Source organism: Bufo gargarizans, chromosome 2, assembly GCF_014858855.1.
Source record: "Bufo gargarizans isolate SCDJY-AF-19 chromosome 2, ASM1485885v1, whole genome shotgun sequence".
Lineage (NCBI taxonomy): Eukaryota > Metazoa > Chordata > Amphibia > Anura > Bufonidae > Bufo > Bufo gargarizans.
This window is the reverse complement of record NC_058081.1, coordinates 469,526,197-469,544,751: the sequence shown is the minus strand read 5'-3', so window position 1 is coordinate 469,544,751 and position 18,555 is coordinate 469,526,197. Positions and strand designations below refer to the sequence as shown.

Below are 18,555 nucleotides of genomic sequence, written 5' to 3'. Positions count from 1 at the left end.
GTAATAATTGAAATCAGATTGATAATTATGACAATACTTTCTACTCAACAGGTTCCTTTAGTTACATAATAGCCCCCAGCATGGGGACATCACTACTTTTGGTCGAGGGGTAAAAAGCACATTATGTATTAGCCCCTACTCCTTGTTATATTGGATATTTTTGTGGAATTTATGCTAAAAGCAACACATTCTCAAAGAAAAATAGTTCCCTTTGAGAATGTTTTATGGGTTTTGTACTTCATGTTGCTCTGTTATTTTGAACATTCTGTGTTGTATCACTTGATTCAAATTTGCCCCACCCCCAACAATGGACACCTTTATCATACAGGTGGCATGACCTCACCGGAGATAGAAATTGCTTCATGTTATTTTATTAAGGTGACTCACTAAGAGAGGACCGTGATTTCACACGAGAACTCAATGTTATAATTTACAAGACAAAAGAATGAAAGATCTATAGTATCTACAGCCAAAAATGTAAATGTTCCCATACTCTGGAACCCTTATGGTTAATAATCTGCAACCCTTCTAAAAGACCTTATTGGAGGACTCTGCTTAGTCCGTATGTGGCAAGGGCACTCCGCTCAGTCCGTATGTGGCAAGGGCACTCCGCTCAGTCCGTATGTGGCAAGGGCACTCCGCTCAGTCCGTATGTGGCAAGGGCACTCCGCTCAGTCCGTATGTGGCAAGGGCACTCCGCTCAGTCCGTATGTGGCAAGGGCGCTCTGCTTAGCCCGTTTATGACAAGGGCGCTCTGCTTAGCCCGTTTATGACAAGGGCGCTCTGCTTAGCCCGTTTATGACAAGGGCGCTCTGCTTAGCCCGTTTATGACAAGGGCGCTCTGCTTAGCCCGTTTATGACAAGGGCGCTCTGCTTAGCCCGTTTATGACAAGGGCGCTCTGCTTAGCCCGTTTATGACAAGGGCGCTCTGCTTAGCCCGTTTATGACAAGGGCGCTCTGCTTAGCCCGTTTATGACAAGGGCGCTCTGCTTAGCCCGTTTATGACAAGGGCGCTCTGCTTAGCCCGTTTATGACAAGAGCACTATCTTTTGTCTGTTTATGACAAGGGCACTATCCTTTGTCTGTTTATGACAAGGGCACTCTGCTTAAAGGGGTTATATGGGAAATGATAATGGTGACATATCCTCAGGTCCTGGCACCCCGGCCGGTCAGCTGTTCCAGGTCTAGGGAGCTGCTGCGCTCACCAGATTTCTGGTGAACGCAGCCGGCTGCCCGCATCTCTCCAAACACTGCGCCGGACATACTACAGTGGCAGTGCCTGGTATTGCAGCTCAGTCTTATTCACTTCTATGGGGCTGAGCTGCAACTAGGCTATATGACCAATGTACGATGACATCACATGACCTAGGAAGAGGCTGCGTAATTAAGGGATAACCCCATTAATCTGTTTATAGAAGCAATGCTGATACTGTTCATGGGGGAGTATTCTGCTCAGTCTTTTTATTGGGGGCACTCTGATGGCAACCTAAATGGAGGTACTTTAGCTGTCTCTATTTAGACACATTCTTCCTCATCTTTGTGGTTTAATTGATTCTTAAAAGGTAGATGCTTCATATCAACATGATCTTTATGCCATGAATAACATATAGTAATGCAGCTCAGCCATGTTTACTTGAAAGATGCAATACCAGGCACAGCCCATGGACAAAAGGGGCACTGTTGCTAAAAGAAAACGAATCCTCCAACCGGTATCAATGATGGTTTAAGAGCTGAACAATCTGTTATGAAGAGAGAACATGACAGCTATGGCTGGGGAAATGTTAATTTAGATAACTTGGTATTGAGTGAAAAAAATAAAATTAAAATTAAAGTCTACAACTACTTTACAAGCCCCGTAAAACAGTCATTACTCAATGGTAAGCCAGGCTGAGGCCATACCTGCCAAGCCACTCCTCATCCTCATTAATCAACAGTTTCGTTTGCTGAAAAGTCTCACACAGTTTTTTAGTTTTTTTTGCATCTCCAAAAGAGTTGAAATCTTTTCCCTTATTAGGACAATGTATGTGTAATAAAAAGCAATTCCCCCTAACAACCATTACCATGATGATGAGCATGTGTTTGGAAAGGAGAACTGTAGGTCATGAACAGACGGTTATCAGCCCCTCCACCCACCACCCCAAGTTGATTCACTCAATTGAAACAATATGTTTAGCTTTAGTGAAACATTGATAAAGGTTGGGGCCGCAGCAGTGACTTCTGGGATATCAAATTGTCTCAGCAGCAGTTTTTACATAGTGGTTTCATTCTGGACTATTCCAAGAACTACAGAGAGAGGAATTTTACAAAAAAAAGCCTGATTTATTCTTTTTGGAGCTCCTGAGTGTAGGATAAGGTTTCGTTGCATGTACCTCAGCCTGAAGGAGCTTAAAGGGAGTGTTTTATTTTTTTAATCAAAGTTTTATGTTTTTTAAGAATTTTTGGTGATGTTTTAAAGTGCATTTGGAAAGTCTTCAAAACCTTTCATTTTGGACTCATGCACACGGCCGTTGTTTTCATCCGCATCCGAGCAGCCGGTTTGGCCGCATCCGTTCCGTGGCCCCGCTAAAAAAATATAACATGTCCTATTCTTGTCCGCTCTTTGCGGACAAGAATAGGCATTTATATTAAAGGCTGTCCGTGCCGTTCCGCAAATTTCTGAACGCGCACGGACGCCATCCGTCTTTTGCGGATCCGCGGTTTTCAGACCGCAAAACACACCACGGTCGTGTGCATGCTGCCTTTTTTTTACATTTTGTAGGTATAAAAAAAATATCACGTTTTCCTGATCGTTCTGCACTCAATACATCATGATGAGGAAGTAATTGTGGTAAATCTTTGCTAATTTATAAAAAAAAAAAAAAAATCTTGCATACAGACCCAATACTCAGTACTTAGTTGAAGCACCTTTGGCAGCCATTACAGCCTTCAGTCTTCTTGGTTATGATACCACAAAGTTTGCACGCCTGGATTTGGGAATTTTCTGCCATTCTTCTTTGCAGAGCCTCTCCAGAGATGTTTGATTCAAGTCAGGGCTCTGGCTGGGGCACTCAATGACATTCAAAGAGTTGTCCCTAAAGGCGTATTACATTTGCAGAAAATCAGTAAGATCATCGCTAACGAGCGTTCGTAAAAACGTTCATTAGTGATGATCTGGCAGTGTAATGCTGCCGCGGATTACCCAATGAATGAGCAAACACCTTTTTGTCGGGTAATCAGAGTCGTTCAACATGTTTAAAAATAATAATTTGCCACCAGCAGATTGTGCCATGTAATCAGCACTCTGCTGCCGCCAACAATGATTCAGTATGGGGACAAGCGATGGCATAACGATCACTCCTCCTCATGCTGTGTAGGCGATCGCTGCACGCTTCCCTCCGAACAATTGCCTGCTGAATCTGCAGGTGTAATAGGGCCTAAGCCACTGCTATATTGTCATGGCTGTATACTTACAGAATGTGAACCTTTGGCCTAGTCTGAGGTCCAGAGCACGCTGGATCAGGTTTCTATTAAGATCATCTCTGTACGTTGCTCCATTCAGCTGTCCCTGGACCCTGACCAGTCACCCTGTCCCAGCTGCTGAAAAAACACCCCCACAGCGTAATGCTGCCATCACCATGATTCACTGTAGGGGTGATATTGCAGGTGATGAGCAGTGCCTGGTTTCCTCCAAACAGGATGCTTAGAACGGAGGCCAACAAGTTCAATCTTGGTTTCATCAAACCAGAGAATCTTGTTTCTCAGAGTCCTTTAGTTTTTTTAGTTTTCTTCAAACTTTCCTGTGTTCTCTTACTGAGAGAGGCTTCTTTCTGGCCACTCTGCCATAAAGCAGAGATTGGTTGAATATGGACTGTGATGGTTGACCTTCTGGAAGTTTCTCTCATCTGCACACATGATCTATAGAGCTCAGCCAGACTAACCATTGAGTTCTTGGTCCCCACCCTCACCAAGGTCCTTTATTCATGATTACGTAGTTTGGCGAGGCTGCCAGCTCTCTGAAGAGTACTGGTTGTTTCAAACTTTTTCCATTTAAGAATTATGGAAGTCATTGTGCATTTGGGAACCTTCTCCAGATCTGTGCCTCCACACAAGCCTGTCTCTAAGCTGTACAGGCAGTTATTTCCTCCTCGTGGCTTGGTTTCTGCTTTGATATGCATTGTCATCTGTGAGACTCTATATAAACAGGGGTGTGTCTGTCCAAACAATGTGCAATCTACTGAATTTACCACATGTAGACTCCAATCAAGGGGTAGAAACATCTCAAAGATGATAAAGAGAAATGGAAAGCCTTCAGAACCAAATGTTAAGTGTCACAACAAAGGATCTGAATATTTATGTCCGTGAAATGAAAATTTGTAATTTTTAATAAAACTGCTAATATTTCTAACATTCTGTTTTCACTTTCTCATTATGGGGTATTGCAGATTGATTGGCAAAACTTATTTATTTTTTTTTTTTTACTTTAGCACAAGGCCGCAACATAACAAAATGTGAAAAAGTGAAAGTGCATGAAGACTTTCAGAGTTCATTGCATACAATAATACAAAAATAATAATCATGACATCTTGAAGGATTTGCTCTTGTCACTAAGCCGTACAATAGATCAACACCTCCTGTTTTGTAGAGATCATTATTCAGTAGTCATTATAGCATCACAGGCATTGTTACAATGACAGGCAACACCTCTATTACAAAGGTGGAAGCAGACAACACAGGATCCACCATTCATAATTTGTAATGGTTGCACCTCAACTTCTCGCCACTCCCTGCATTGAACAGGTCACAAAACATGGCCACAACACTATCCCATAAAAGAAAATAAAGTTATTCCTAGCACATCTCTGAACGCTGTAAATTTAAGCTCAGGCAAGATGGCTGCCCCATACTCGTGTACAGAAAATAGAATTAGAAAATATGTACAATTATAAAAATAAAAAAATAGCGATAATGAAAAAGAATGTGTATCACTATCCGATTTCAATCAGTAAGTAGCATAGATACATTCCCTTTAAATAGGTATTTACCTTTTAAGAAGTGATGGCACATCTCTAGGATATGCGATCACTGTGGGGGGCTGTCCATCGGGACTCCGAGATTCTAAGGACCAAAACAGTTTATTCCCCATAATTGGTTATCATTGAGTGGAGGGGAGAACTGCATTTACATGCAGCAATAATCACTGATAGGACTAACTCCTTAACTTCAAAGCCCAGAATGAGAAAGGATATAAATAAGTAAATTACACGTTATACTGAATCTTTTCCCATAAAACTATATATTAATCTGCTCAGCTCCTCCTGCTCTATAACATGCCGCTGCAGCTCAGATACTATTTTCAATATGACAGGTTCCCTTTAACAATTGCTACAGCGATCACTGATCCCCATACAAATTCAGCCTTACGGTTTTATGTGCCGCAAAAAAGATGCAATCACTTGATGAGCAATCGTATCAGTCACAGGAGAAACATGCCTCAAGGGAGTGACACATCACTGCACGATCAGACTACATAAAAGGGTTTATTTGTAGTCTGTAGCCATGGAAACAGTCACATGGAAACTGTATACACAAAATATTCATAGTTTAGAATGAAGACTACCTGCATCCATACACGTACATCCATAGGTGTGAATGGTCTTAGTAGCTTATTTTATAATGCCACCGATTTTACGGTTAAAGGGAATATGTCACCCACATTTATTAATTTTTTTTCAGTTTTAAACCAGATAGCGACGCAAATCTTTTTTTCTAATCCGTTTCTGATTTCAGTAGTTTTTTTTTTAAACATGAATTAAATAATAGGTCATTTTGTGATGACACATTTCCTTTAAATGACTGCAGAAAATAGCTTCCCAACAGGAGCTACAGATTAAAACAACACTCCTTATCCTTTAATGAGAAGATTAGTGAGTGACAGTCATGGAATAGTATGCGTGGTGCACGCTAGGTGGACACCAGCAGAGAGGAATTCCATCACCCATATATTATTATGTGCATTTTGTGATATCATCACTGTCATCGTGCACAGAAAACAGTAATTAAGATTCTTCTGTCATCTTGTAAGATTAAACCCACACCCACGGAGAGCCTCCAAGATGCTATGTCTGGCCAGAATCACTTTTTTGTCAGGTAAAACGACATAAACGTGTTTGTATCTGTGTCTCCTGTCTGCATCTCATATTTTAAAGAACCCACGCTAAGACAATTTTCTTCGCTTTTAGAGGCGGTAATCCTAAAATCAGTACTTGAAAACATTCTCTAATATAAGTGATGTACAATGAAGAAAACGGGGCACATATCAAAAAATGAACCTGTACCCCCATTATGATGATGAGTTTTGCTATCCAGGTCAGATGGGCCTGTGGTGTATATCCCCCTCCATTCTCCTTGCATGACTGTCAGCCCCCCACCGCCATGCTTGTTCAGGATGCAATTCCTCTGTAGAAAGGAGTCCAGATGTTTTTCATACAGGACATGGAACCAATCAGGGCTTGCACCCTTTCTCTAAGTGGCCCATAGCAGCAGCATGGTCTACCTCATATGTGGCTTTCAGATCTTAAGGGCAGGACTGACCAGTAATTTCTACAAAACCCACATTTGTCCACATCAACATGCACGTTCACATGGAGCATGGGGACAAGTGTCTTTCTGACACCTCTTGTTATTGGGCAAAAAGTTATGGTTGAAAACCAGAGTATATTATTGAAATAGGTCAACAATGATGAATCCTCATTTTAGTATCAAAAAGCCTTCTTGGCTTGGCCAAGCATGGATGCTATTTCAATGACGGAGGAAGAGTTAAGGGGCTTGCTGAAACCTTTGTCCTCTCTTATTACTTTGGTATACAGAAGGATGAGACAGAAAAAAATGTATCCTGTATGAGAGAGACTCATAGCATGGAATTGGAGATCCATCTAACGTCTATGACCATGAGATTAAATAAATGGGGCTTGTAGTAACTGCAATACAAGACACAGGCCATGGACAAGATTGGCGCTCTTCATATATACAGCCCCTTAAAGTCTTGACATATTTTAACCCACCAGTGTATCTCTAGATTTCACATAGTCATGTAGCAGCCGCAATGCAAGAACATCCAAACAACAGGCCCTTGTTCTGCCCTGGCACATTCTGTTTTAGCCACATGTTTATTTGCTATGACCCGGTGTCATCTCCTGACTTCCAACCATTTCAGATTAAATCGCCTGCAAATTACCCACAAGGTCTGGGAGAAACTGCTGCTTTCACCTGAAAGGGCTCACGTCCCAGCATGCACCATCCCTGAGATCTCCGCTGGGCTCAGAGTTGTGAAAATAAACACTTGCAACAAAAGGGCATTGTTTCCCTGCGCTGTGCGCCTCTCAGGACATTTCTGTTTTTCTTTTTGGCTGGAATATAGCTTTATGCCAGACTTCATTCTCACCTAAGTAACTTTGACAGATTGCTATGAGATCCCTTGAATACATAAAAAAAAATAATCAAAATAAATCCAAGATTCTCTAATGATTTATTTCTTAATATACTTTTATAGCGGTTGGGGATATGTTTTTGTGATGCCAAATCTCCTGCATAGACACAGAGTTAAATAACCAAGTTCTGCCTGCCTCAAGACACCACTAGAAGGTTTTGCCACCAATAAATGCTATTTTAATATAACTTAACTTGAAAAACTAGTAACTTTTGTAATAACTTTCTGTTACAAAAATGCTCCAGTTGTGAGATATTCTCTTTACTTCGTTACAATGTAATCCCTACTGAGGAGGTTGCACGTGCTTAGTTCCATCCTTCAACAGCCACATCTACTGTTAGAAGCCATGAGAAAGGACACAGCCTCAGGAGAATCTAGCAGAGAAATTGGAGAAATGAATGGAAACATCTCTGGATCCATGCACAGGGCTGGCTCTAACTTTGTTAGAAAGAGATTGTCATGTACTATATGTTGTCTGATCTTCATTTTTACATCAATCATGGCATAACCCCCCTTAACTGTCTATACATTGAATTTATGAAGAGCTGTGCGCCACAATGTCTCAAGATGCAAATTTTTGTGCAAGCCTAAGGGGTGCAACTGCCCTCTATCACCGTCACTGTATGGTATCTCTGCAGTATCCTCAGGGCAGGGGCATACATAGTAATCATGGGGCCCCATTAGCAAAACTCAGAATTGGAGCCCCCCCAAAGGGAGCTAGTTCACACCTGTCAGTTTCAGTAATGTATCAGCTATATAGCTGACACCAAAAGGTGATCACTGTGCTACATATCTACATAGAAGAGCAGGAAACAGTAAAAAAAAAAAAAACTGGTGTAAAGTAGAACTGGCTTAGTTGCCCTTGGCAACCAATCAGATTCCACCTTTCATTTTCCAAAGGAGCTCTCCAAAATAAAAGGTTGAATCTGATCGGTTGCTATGGGCAACTAAGCCAGTTCTACTTTACACGAGTTTGATAAATCGATATATCTATATATCTATTGTAGGGATTTGCTCTGGTAGGCAGGGTAAGCGGACTCAGTACAGAGGCAAGAACACGGTAGTAAAGCAAAAGTTAAGTGTTTATTCACACAAAAAGCAATAAAGCAAAAGCAACACTGTGCAGAGTCCTGGTGTTAATTCACACCACATAAAGTCCAAAGCACAAACGTGTCACCTGGTGGACTGTTTTGTCCATGGCAATCCACAGCAGTCCACAGCAGGCTTTAGGGCGCCTGATTTTCAGCGTGCGGCTCTCCAGCATGCTACCAACTGGTTGGAACCCAAGACCATAGTGCTTCACAGCTCCACTATGAAAATGCAGGGTAATCCACACACAGCTGTGACTGGATTTGTATTCCCAGCCCAAAACCTGGCCTGGAACATGGGGAACAGCCACCCATCCTGCTCTTTGGCTGCTCCCTATAACAACTGGCCCGGATCGGTTTTACAGCCACACTATGTAAAAACACTAGCTGCTGCTGACACACTAAACTACCAGTTCCTATCTCACAGAGGCCAGGAACTTCGGTGACACGTACCTTCCGTCAATGACAGACCCCTGCGCCTTCCTACACTATATATATCTATAGATCTATTTATATATCTATTGTGGGGTTTCGCTCTGGTAGAAAGGGTAAACGGACACAGTACAGAGGCAAAATACAAGTTCTTAACTCAGTCTTTGGTGTTAATTCACACACAAATGGAAAGTTCAATTTTTACAGAACAACATTTCACTTTGCAGTCTCTGGTGTTAATTCAGACACAATGGGAAGTTCATATTGCACAAGTCACCTTGTTGGCAGTTCTAACTCCACTAGTCTACAGCAGGCTTTAAGGGGCCTATTCCCCCTGCACATGGATCTCAGCCCTCCAGTCTGGCACAAAACCTCATATCCCAACACAGAGACTCAGCTGCTGAGCCCAGCTGACTATTTAAGGACAGCCAGGTGCTGCCAAAACCTGGAATGGCACTTAAACTCCTCCGGTCCGGTATTTGACCTCACCTGGCTGGAAACCAGCCCAGCCGCACATGCTGGGAGGAAAATACCTTCCCAGACAAATTTCCTCACTGTGTCATACTATGTATCTATAAAAATATATATAAAAGGTTCAGTCTCTGTCTCTTATTGCCCTATAATAGGGCAATGAGGAGCAAAGACTGAACTCCCTGAATTTCAATCATGTGTCTGTGAGTGGTAGGAAGCATATGGAGGCTGCTGTGTAGTCAGTAAGCAAGTATATATACAGTACAGACCAAAAGTTTGGACACACCTTCTCAATTCAAAGAGTTTTCTTTATTTTCATGACTACGAAAATTGTAGCATTCACACTGAAGGCATCAAAACTATGAATTAACACACTGTGGAATTATATACATAACAAAAAAGTCATATTCTAGGTTCTTCAAAGTAGCCACCTTTTGCTTTGATTACTGCTTTGCACACTCTTGGCATTCTCTTGATGAGCTTCAAGAGGTAGTCACCTGAAATGGTTTTCACTTCACAGGTGTGCCCTGTCAGGTTTAATAAGTGGGATTTATTGCCTTATAAATGGGGTTGGGACCATCAGTTGCGTTGTGGAGAAGTCAGGTGGATACACAGCCGATAGTCCTACTGAATAGACTGTTAGAATTTGTATTATAGCAAGAAAAAAGTAAAGTAAAGTAAAGAAAATCGAGTGGCCATCATTACTTTAAGAAATGAAGGTCAGTCAGTCCGAAAAATTGGGAAAACTTTGAAAGTGTCCCCAAGTGCAGTCACAAAAACCATCAAGTGCTACAAAGAAACTGGCTCACATGCGGAGTCACCAGCCTCAGAAATCGCAGGTTAACAGCAGCTCAGATTAGAGACCAGGTCAATGCCACACAGAGTTCTAGCAGCAGACACATCTCTAGAACAACTGTTAAGAGGAGACTGTGTGAATTAGGCCTTCATGGTAGAATATCTGCTAGGAAAACACTGCTAAAGACAGGCAACAAGCAGAAGAGACTTGTTTGGGCTAAAGAACACAAGGGATTGACATTAGACCAGTGGGGATCTGTGCTTTGGTCTGATGAGTCCAAATTTGAGATCTTTAGTTCCAACCACCGTGTCTTCGTGCGACGCAGAAAAGGTGAACGGATGGACTCTACATGCCTGGTTCCCACCGTGAAGCATGGAGGAGGAGGTGTGATGGTGTGGAGGTGCTTTGCTGGTGACACTGTTGGAGATTTATTCAAAATTGAAGGCATACTGAACCAGCATGGCTACCACAGCATCTTGCAGCGGCATACTATTCCATCCGGTTTGCGTTTAGTTGGACCATCATTTATTTTTCAACAGGACAATGACCCCAAACAGACCTCCAGGCTGTGTAAGGGCTATTTGACCATGAAGGAGAGTGATGGGGTGCTGCGCCAGATGACCTGGCCTTCACAGTCACCTGAACCCAATCGAGATGGTTTGGGGTGAGCTGGACCGCAGAGTGAAGGCAAAAGGGCCAACAAGTGCTAAGCATCTCTGGGAACTCCTTCAAGACTGTTGGAAGACCATTTAAGGTGACTACCTCTTGAAGCTCATCAAGAGAATGTCAAGAGTGTGCAAAGCAGTAATCAAAGCAAAGGGTGGCTACTTTGAAGAACCTAGAATATGACATATTTTCAGTTGTTTCACACTTTTTTGTTATGTATATAATTCCACATGTGTTAATTCACAGTTTTGATGCCTTCAGTGTGAATCTACAATTTTTATAGTCATGAAAATAAAGAAAACAATTTGAATGAGAAGGTGTGTCCAAACCTTTGGTCTGTACTGTATATACACACACACACACACACAGTATATAAACACACACACACACACAGTATATAAACACACACTAGCCCTCCTACTAACCCTGTCCCTGCTACATATTACACACCTAGCCTCAGCCAGCAGATACAGCAGTCATCTATGATTATTGTAGTGAGCTCACTGTCTGCTGGGTCTGTACTTGCTCAGTTTGGTCCCTGGAAGAGTTAATCCCTACCTCTGCAGGTCACTGGTCAGGAGGAGGTTAGAGCAGTGAAGCTCTGTTGAAGTTGCCGGGCCCCCTCTCAGCAATGAGATCTGCTGCTGTAATGATGCTGGATGCATCAGGCAGTGAAGCAGCAGAGTGAAAACTGGAGAACAGATCAGGTCATGGCCTTGAAAATTCTGCTGGTCAATAAGCAGAGCAGGGAACACAGCATCTCCCTGCTCATTGACCAGCTCGGTATCTTGGGCAGATGGCAGCAGCTGCAGGGGCCAGGAGAAAAAGCTGTGCATTTAGGTCAGAAAGGGGGCGGGGCCATTCAGCCTGGCCAGGCCCTTCACACTCACAGGCCCCATAGCAACTACCTAGTCTTCCTATATGGGAGGTACGCTAGTTCCTCAGGGGAATAGAATCTCTGTACATAGGGGCCCTTCTGATGTGATGGGAAACCTGAAGCCTTTTGCAGATAAGTCAATAGCCACAATGTACATGTGTTACCTTTCTCTAATCAATACTCTGCACACAATGTTCTGTTGCACCCAATAGTTTTTTTACTAACTGGCCATACAGTTCTATAGTGTAGTGGTTAACATTCTGGGCTGAAATGTAGAAGGTTTTGAGTTTGAATCCCGACAGAAACTTTCAGAAATAGAGACTAAATTAAATTTATATATTTTTTTGTAATTGTAAAAAATGTGTAATTACTAAAATTATATATATATATATATATATATATATATATATATATATATAATATATTTTCATACATCTGATATATATGAATGCATAATATGTGGGAAACTACTACTGATGTTTTAGCCATAATATATTTACATATATTATAATATATAATATATTTAAAATATATAATAATATATGTAAATATATTATGGCTAAAAACTTATACATATGTTTAAATTAAATTTAGCCTCTTTTTCTGAAACGTTTCTGGCGGGATTCAAACTCACAACCTTCTACATTACAGCCCAGAATGTTAACCTGTACACTATAGAGCTGCATGGCCAGTTACTAAAAAGTAAGTATTCCTATACAGCAGAAGTCTTTTTTTTTTTTTTTTTTTAAGTAACTGGCCATGCAGCTCTATAGTGTAGTGCTTAAGATTCTTGGCTGTAATGTAGAAAGTTGTGAGTTCGAATCCCGCCAGAAACTTTTCAGAAATAGAGGCTAAATTAGATTTAAATACACTGGGTGTCCCCAAGCACTGACTCCATATATGGACATAGCTATATATGGAGTCAGAGCAGGGACTTCTAAGCCGAACTAGAGTCCCGACACCCTCCCCTCTTCAGACCAGGGGGCGTCTGGTTTAATGCTCGGGTTCTCCCATTGACTTCCATTGTGCATCGGGAAGTGTTCTACTCGAGCACTTTGGTGCTCGACCAACACTAATAATCACCCAAATTATAACAAATAAAGGCTTGAAATATCTCGCTTTGCATGTAATGAGTCTATCTCCTATGTTAGTTTCACCTTTTAAGTTGCATTACTGAAATGAATTAACTTTGCGCGATGTTCAAATTTTTCGAGTTTCACCTGTACATATGTATAGCAGAGCACTGTTGTCTGAATTCATAAATGATAGAATTCTGGTTGAATGCAGCCTCCACTAGGGGGAGCATATGTACATATTGATTTATACAACTAGTATTGTACTCACTGGGACCTGTATTGATCTGCATGCAGTGAGGATTTTAGAATTCAGATGGAGATACATTTGTGTACATTTTCACCATTTAAAAAAATTATAGAAAAATGGGAAAAAAATAAGTTACATAATAAAGTTAAAATTATTTAAAGGGTCGGTGATAATCTCAAGTAACAAATGGATATGATAGAGAAAATGATTTTTCCACTTAATCCAAGTGCAGAAAGTGAAATAGATCCAATGCTTTGAACCTGAACCCTTGTATTTAATTAATGGATTAGGCGCTCTGTAAAGTTTCCTCTAAATTCCAAAGTCTTATCTGGTGACCTCTAAACGCATACCAGTGTCAGAGGCCTGAAAGGCAACAAAAATAACTGAAAAATCGCGGCCCAAATATTAGAACAGGAATGATAAATATATTTCTATTTACTGGATGAGACATTTATTTTATTTTGTTTCTGGGAAAGCTGAGTGAGACAAAATGGCTAACTTTACCCTTACTTTCTCCCACCAGCAAACAATGATAAAAATGCCCGTCAAGGACAGACAGAAGTGCAAGTGGGTATGGAACTCCCACTGTGCAGATGAGCAAAATTCTATGGTCATCACCATTTAACAAGGAATTGGAGAAACACCATTTTGATCCCGCAACAGGGCAACCCTGGGAACTTACAGCATCATAGGAATTGGGATTTGTGGAGGTGCAATAACTGCAGGCATATTACCTTCTGTAAAACCAGGGTTGTTCCAACATTAACCACCTCAGCCCCCCTAGCTTAAACCCCCTTAATGACCAGACCACTTTTTACAATTCTGTACTACACTAATTTCACGGTTTATTGCTCGGTCATACAACTTACCACCTAAATGAATTTTACCTCCTTTTCTTCTCACTAATAGAGCTTTCATTTGGTGGTATTTCATTGCTGCTGACATTTTTACTTTTTTTGATATTAAATCGAAATTGACCGAAATTTTTGCAAAACAATGACATTTTTTACTTTCTGTTGTAAAAATTTTCAATTAAAACTACATTTCTATATAAATTTTTCTCTAAATTTATTGTTCTACATGTCTTTGATAAAAAAAAATAATGCAATGTGTATATTTATTGGTTTGGGTAAAAGTTATAGCGTTTACAAACTATGGTGCAAAAAATAAATTTACGTACTTTGACTTTCTGAGCACCTGTCATGTTTCCTGAGGTTCTACAATGCCCAGACAGTAGAAACACGCTACAATTGACCCCATTTCAGAAAGTAGACACCCTAAGGTATTTGCTGATGGGCATACTGAGTTCATGGAAGTTTTTATTTTTTGTCACAAGTTAGCGGAAAATGTTTTTTTTTCTCATATTCCACTAACTTGTGACAAAAAATAAAATTTTACATGAACTCACCATACCCCTCACGGAATACCTTGAGGTGTCTTCTTTCCAAAATGGGGTCACATGTAGGGTATTTATACTGCCCTGGCGTTTTAGGGGCCTCCTAAAAGGTACTCATTGGAATTTGGGCCCCTTTGCGCACCTAGGCTGCAAAAAAGTGTCACACATGTGGTATCACCGTACTCAGAAGAAGTAAGGCAATGTGTTTTGGGGTGTATTTGTACATATAACCATGCTGGGTGAGAGAAATATCTCTGTAAATGACAACTTTTTCAATTTTTTTTATACAAAGTTGTCAATTTACTGAGATATTTCTCTCACCCAGCATGGGTATATGTAAAAATACACCCTAAACCACATTGCTCTACTTCTCCTGAGTACGGCGATACCACATGTGTGACACTTTTTTTGCAGCCAAGATGCGCAAAGGGGCCCAAATTCCAATGAGTACCTTTAGGATTTCACAGGGCATTTTTACGCATTTGGATTCCGTGAGGGGTATGGTGAGTTCATGTAAGATTTAATTTTTGGTCACAAGTTAGTGGAATATGAGACTTTGTAAGAAAAAAAAAAAAAAATAAATAAAAAATAAAAAACAAATATGAACTCGCCATGCCCCTCAAAAGTGATCTTTATAGTGCCGCAGCAATTTTACGGTGTTTTTGCAGTGATCAAAATAAAAAAAATTCTGTCACTGTGGTGGGCCGACTGAACGCTAGTGATGAGCGGGAGGTGCCATATTCGATTTCGCGATATTTCGCGAATATTCGAATGAATATTCATGTTATATTCGTCAAAATCGAATATTCGTAATTATTCTAATTATCGTGAATAATATACGAATATTTTTTTTCGCGTATTGCGATTATTTATCTTGATAGTATAAAGCAACGTTCCTATGCTAATTGACTATGGCTAGGCTAATATGTGTATTTTACGAAATTTCGTGATTTGCTCTAACTTCGTCTCTTAGAATATTACGAATATTCTAAAAGACGAAGTTAGAGCAATATTACGAAATTTCGTAAAATACACATATAGATTGTAATTTAGCTAATATAGTGCTATAATCCCTTTTTTTGCCTCTAATTTTTTTTTGCCTCTTCTGAACTTAAGTTTTGTAAAATATGTACACTATTAAAAAATATTACTATAGCAGTATATTAGCTTAAATACAATCTCTGTATTTTACGAAATTTCGTAATATTGCTCTAACTTCGTCTTTTAGAATATTCGTAATATTCTAAAAGACGAAGTTAGAGCAATATTAAGAACATTTGCAAAAGCCGAAATTGCGATGCGAGTAATATAACACGAAATAATCGCATGAAGATTTCAACTTAGCACTGCTATATTCCATATTCTAGCCTAATATGGAATATAGCTGTGCTAAGTTAGCACTGCTATATTCCATACTAGGCTAGAATCTGGAATATAGCAGTGCTAAGTTGAAATCTTCATGCGATTATTTCGTATTATATTACTCGCATCGCAATTTCGGCTTTTGCAAATGTTCTCAATATTGCTCTAACTTCGTCTTTTAGAATATTACGAATATTCTAAAAGACGAAGTTAGAGCAATATTACGAAATTTCGTAAAATACACATAGATTGTATTTAAGCTAATATACTGCTATAGTAATATTTTTTAATAGTGTACATATTTTACAAAACTTAAGTTCAGAAGAGGCAAAAAAAATTTGAGGAAAAAAAAAGGGATTATAGCACTATATAAGCTAAATTACAATCTATATGTGTATTTTACGAAATTTCGTAATATTGCTCTAACTTCATCTTTTAGAATATTCGTAATATTCTAAAAGACGAAGTTAGAGCAATATTAAGAACATTTGCAAAAGTCGAAATTGCGATGCGAGTAATATAACACAAAATAATCGCATGAAGATTTCAACTTAGCACTGCTATATTCCATATTCTAGCCTAGTATGGAATATAGCAGTGCTAACTTAGCACAGCTATATTCCATATTAGGCTAGAATATGGAATATAGCAGTGCTAAATTGAAATCTTCATGCGATTATTTCGTGTTATATTACTCGCATCGCAATTTGCAAAATTTCGTAAAATACACATATAGATTAGATTGTAATTTAGCTAATATGGAATATAGCAGTAAGTTGAAAACGCCACTGACTGGAGCAGCCAGGAAGCCAGGAATCCAAAGGACAGGTAAGAACAACTTTAGAGAAGTGGGAAAGAAAAAAATATAATAATAAAAAAATAAAAAAACGAATATTCGAATTCGCGAATATATAGAACGATATTCTAAATATTCGCGAAATCTCTAAATTGCGATATTCGAGAAAAAAATTCGCAATTCGAATATTCGCGCTCAACACTACTGAACGCAAGTGTGCGCACAAGATAAGGCCTGATCGGGCGAACACTGCGTTTTTTGTAGAGCCTATAGAACAGGGGTGCACAACCTTTTTAGGTCTGGGGGCCGCATTGTCACATCGCTCTATTTCAAGGGGCCGCAAATAAAAAAATGTTGATTGGCGCTCATCTGCCTATTACGCAAGCCAGTGCAAAGTGACTGGGGAGGAGTGATCGCTGCCACAGTCGTGCTGCAGATAATCAGACAGCTTTCATCCTGATAAAATATGCAAATCAGCCGACAAATGAGCAATTCCTTGTTTATCGACTGATCAGCTGCACGATTATACCGGCCAGATATGAGATATGAGCGCTCCTATGAACACTTGTTTCCAATAATTGTCCCAAATATCGTGCTGCAGCATAACCCCTGAAACTGAAGAGTTATACTTACCTGCTCTCCGCCTCTCCGGTTCTTCAAACTGCCTCCGCTGTTTACACCTGGCAGTGCATGGACATGGTCATACACCACTCCAGACAATGACTGGCTTAGGCGGTGATGTGGCCACAAGCAGTGTGTCACTGCTGAAGCCAGTCATTGACTGGAGCCGTGCAAGTGACCATGGTCATGCACTGTCAGGTGTAAACAGAGCAGGAACCGGAAGATGGAGGCAGCGGGGGCAGCGCAGAGGACCAGAGCGGAGTGGAGCAGGTAATTATGAATTTTCTATTCCAGAGGCCATGCTGCAGGAACTTGTTAAAAATCATTTTTACCAGAAAAGTGGCGACATTTCCTTCCATCCTGCCTCCTATTTATAAATCAGCATTTTCCTTCACTGCAGAGGACGGAGCTCACTGGTTACTACCATCTCCTGCCAATCCAGGTATAGGCGCCCTGCAGTAACCAGTAAGCACTTTACCTTGCTAGTGGGGAAGGTGCCTATTGGTTAACGCTTGAATGACCAGGCCCGAAAAGGCCTTAAGGACCAGACACTTTTTTGTGATTTAGCGCACGTGGTGGTTCAAATGGTTGTAACTATCTTATTTGTTGGACTACCAAAATCATTTTTGCAACTATTTTTATTTAGGGGAAACTGTACAAAACGTTTTTAAAAAGTATATTTTTTTTAACCTATAGCTCCTTATTCTTTAAATATGCAAACTGACACCAAAATAAATTATTATAATTAGTTCTCTATTTTGTGTAGGCCGTTTTGCTATATAATATCAAAAGTTTCACGTGAATGGGGCTGTAACGGTGACAGGTTTGATTGGCGTGGGTGTTTTTTCTTTTATGTATATATTTTTTTTTTAACTTAATATATTTCTGCTACATAATATGTCCCCCAAGAGGTCATAAAAAGACCTTGCGGCACACTGTCACTTTTTTACATTTTGCACTTTTTCATAAAAAGACTGTGGTGGGACACTGAACACTCTTTTATTAAGCACTTTTTCCTTTTTATTTTATTTTTTAAGTTATTTAGTTTCCACATTTTTTTGAATATTTTTTTTTTTTACTTTTTCATATATATTTTTACCACATAATTTGTCCCCAAGAGGTCACTGAAAGACCTTTGGGAGACGATAAGTGACTTTTTTTTGTACTATTACCACTGTAACTGGAGCATCCAAAGGAGCCCCAGTTACAGGGAAACCAGCCTGCTGTGGAGGCTTTGTACCAGGGCAGCGCTCCTCTGTTCC

At 40.1% G+C, this 18,555-nt stretch overlaps 1 protein-coding gene and 1 long non-coding RNA gene across 6 annotated transcripts in view; one reads left to right on the top strand and one right to left on the bottom strand.

Annotated features, from left to right (window-relative positions):
- The window catches only part of LOC122928324, a 51,040-nt gene extending 37,044 nt beyond the window's left edge, over window positions 1-13,996 (top strand). Inside the window, exon 3 of the long non-coding RNA XR_006387871.1 lies at window positions 13,642-13,996. This is a non-coding gene — a long non-coding RNA (uncharacterized LOC122928324). The remainder of the gene's footprint in view (window positions 1-13,641) is intronic.
- Window positions 1-18,555, bottom strand: part of CALD1 (caldesmon 1) — a 174,442-nt gene that overhangs the window by 40,531 nt on the left and 115,356 nt on the right. The window lies entirely within an intron of this gene.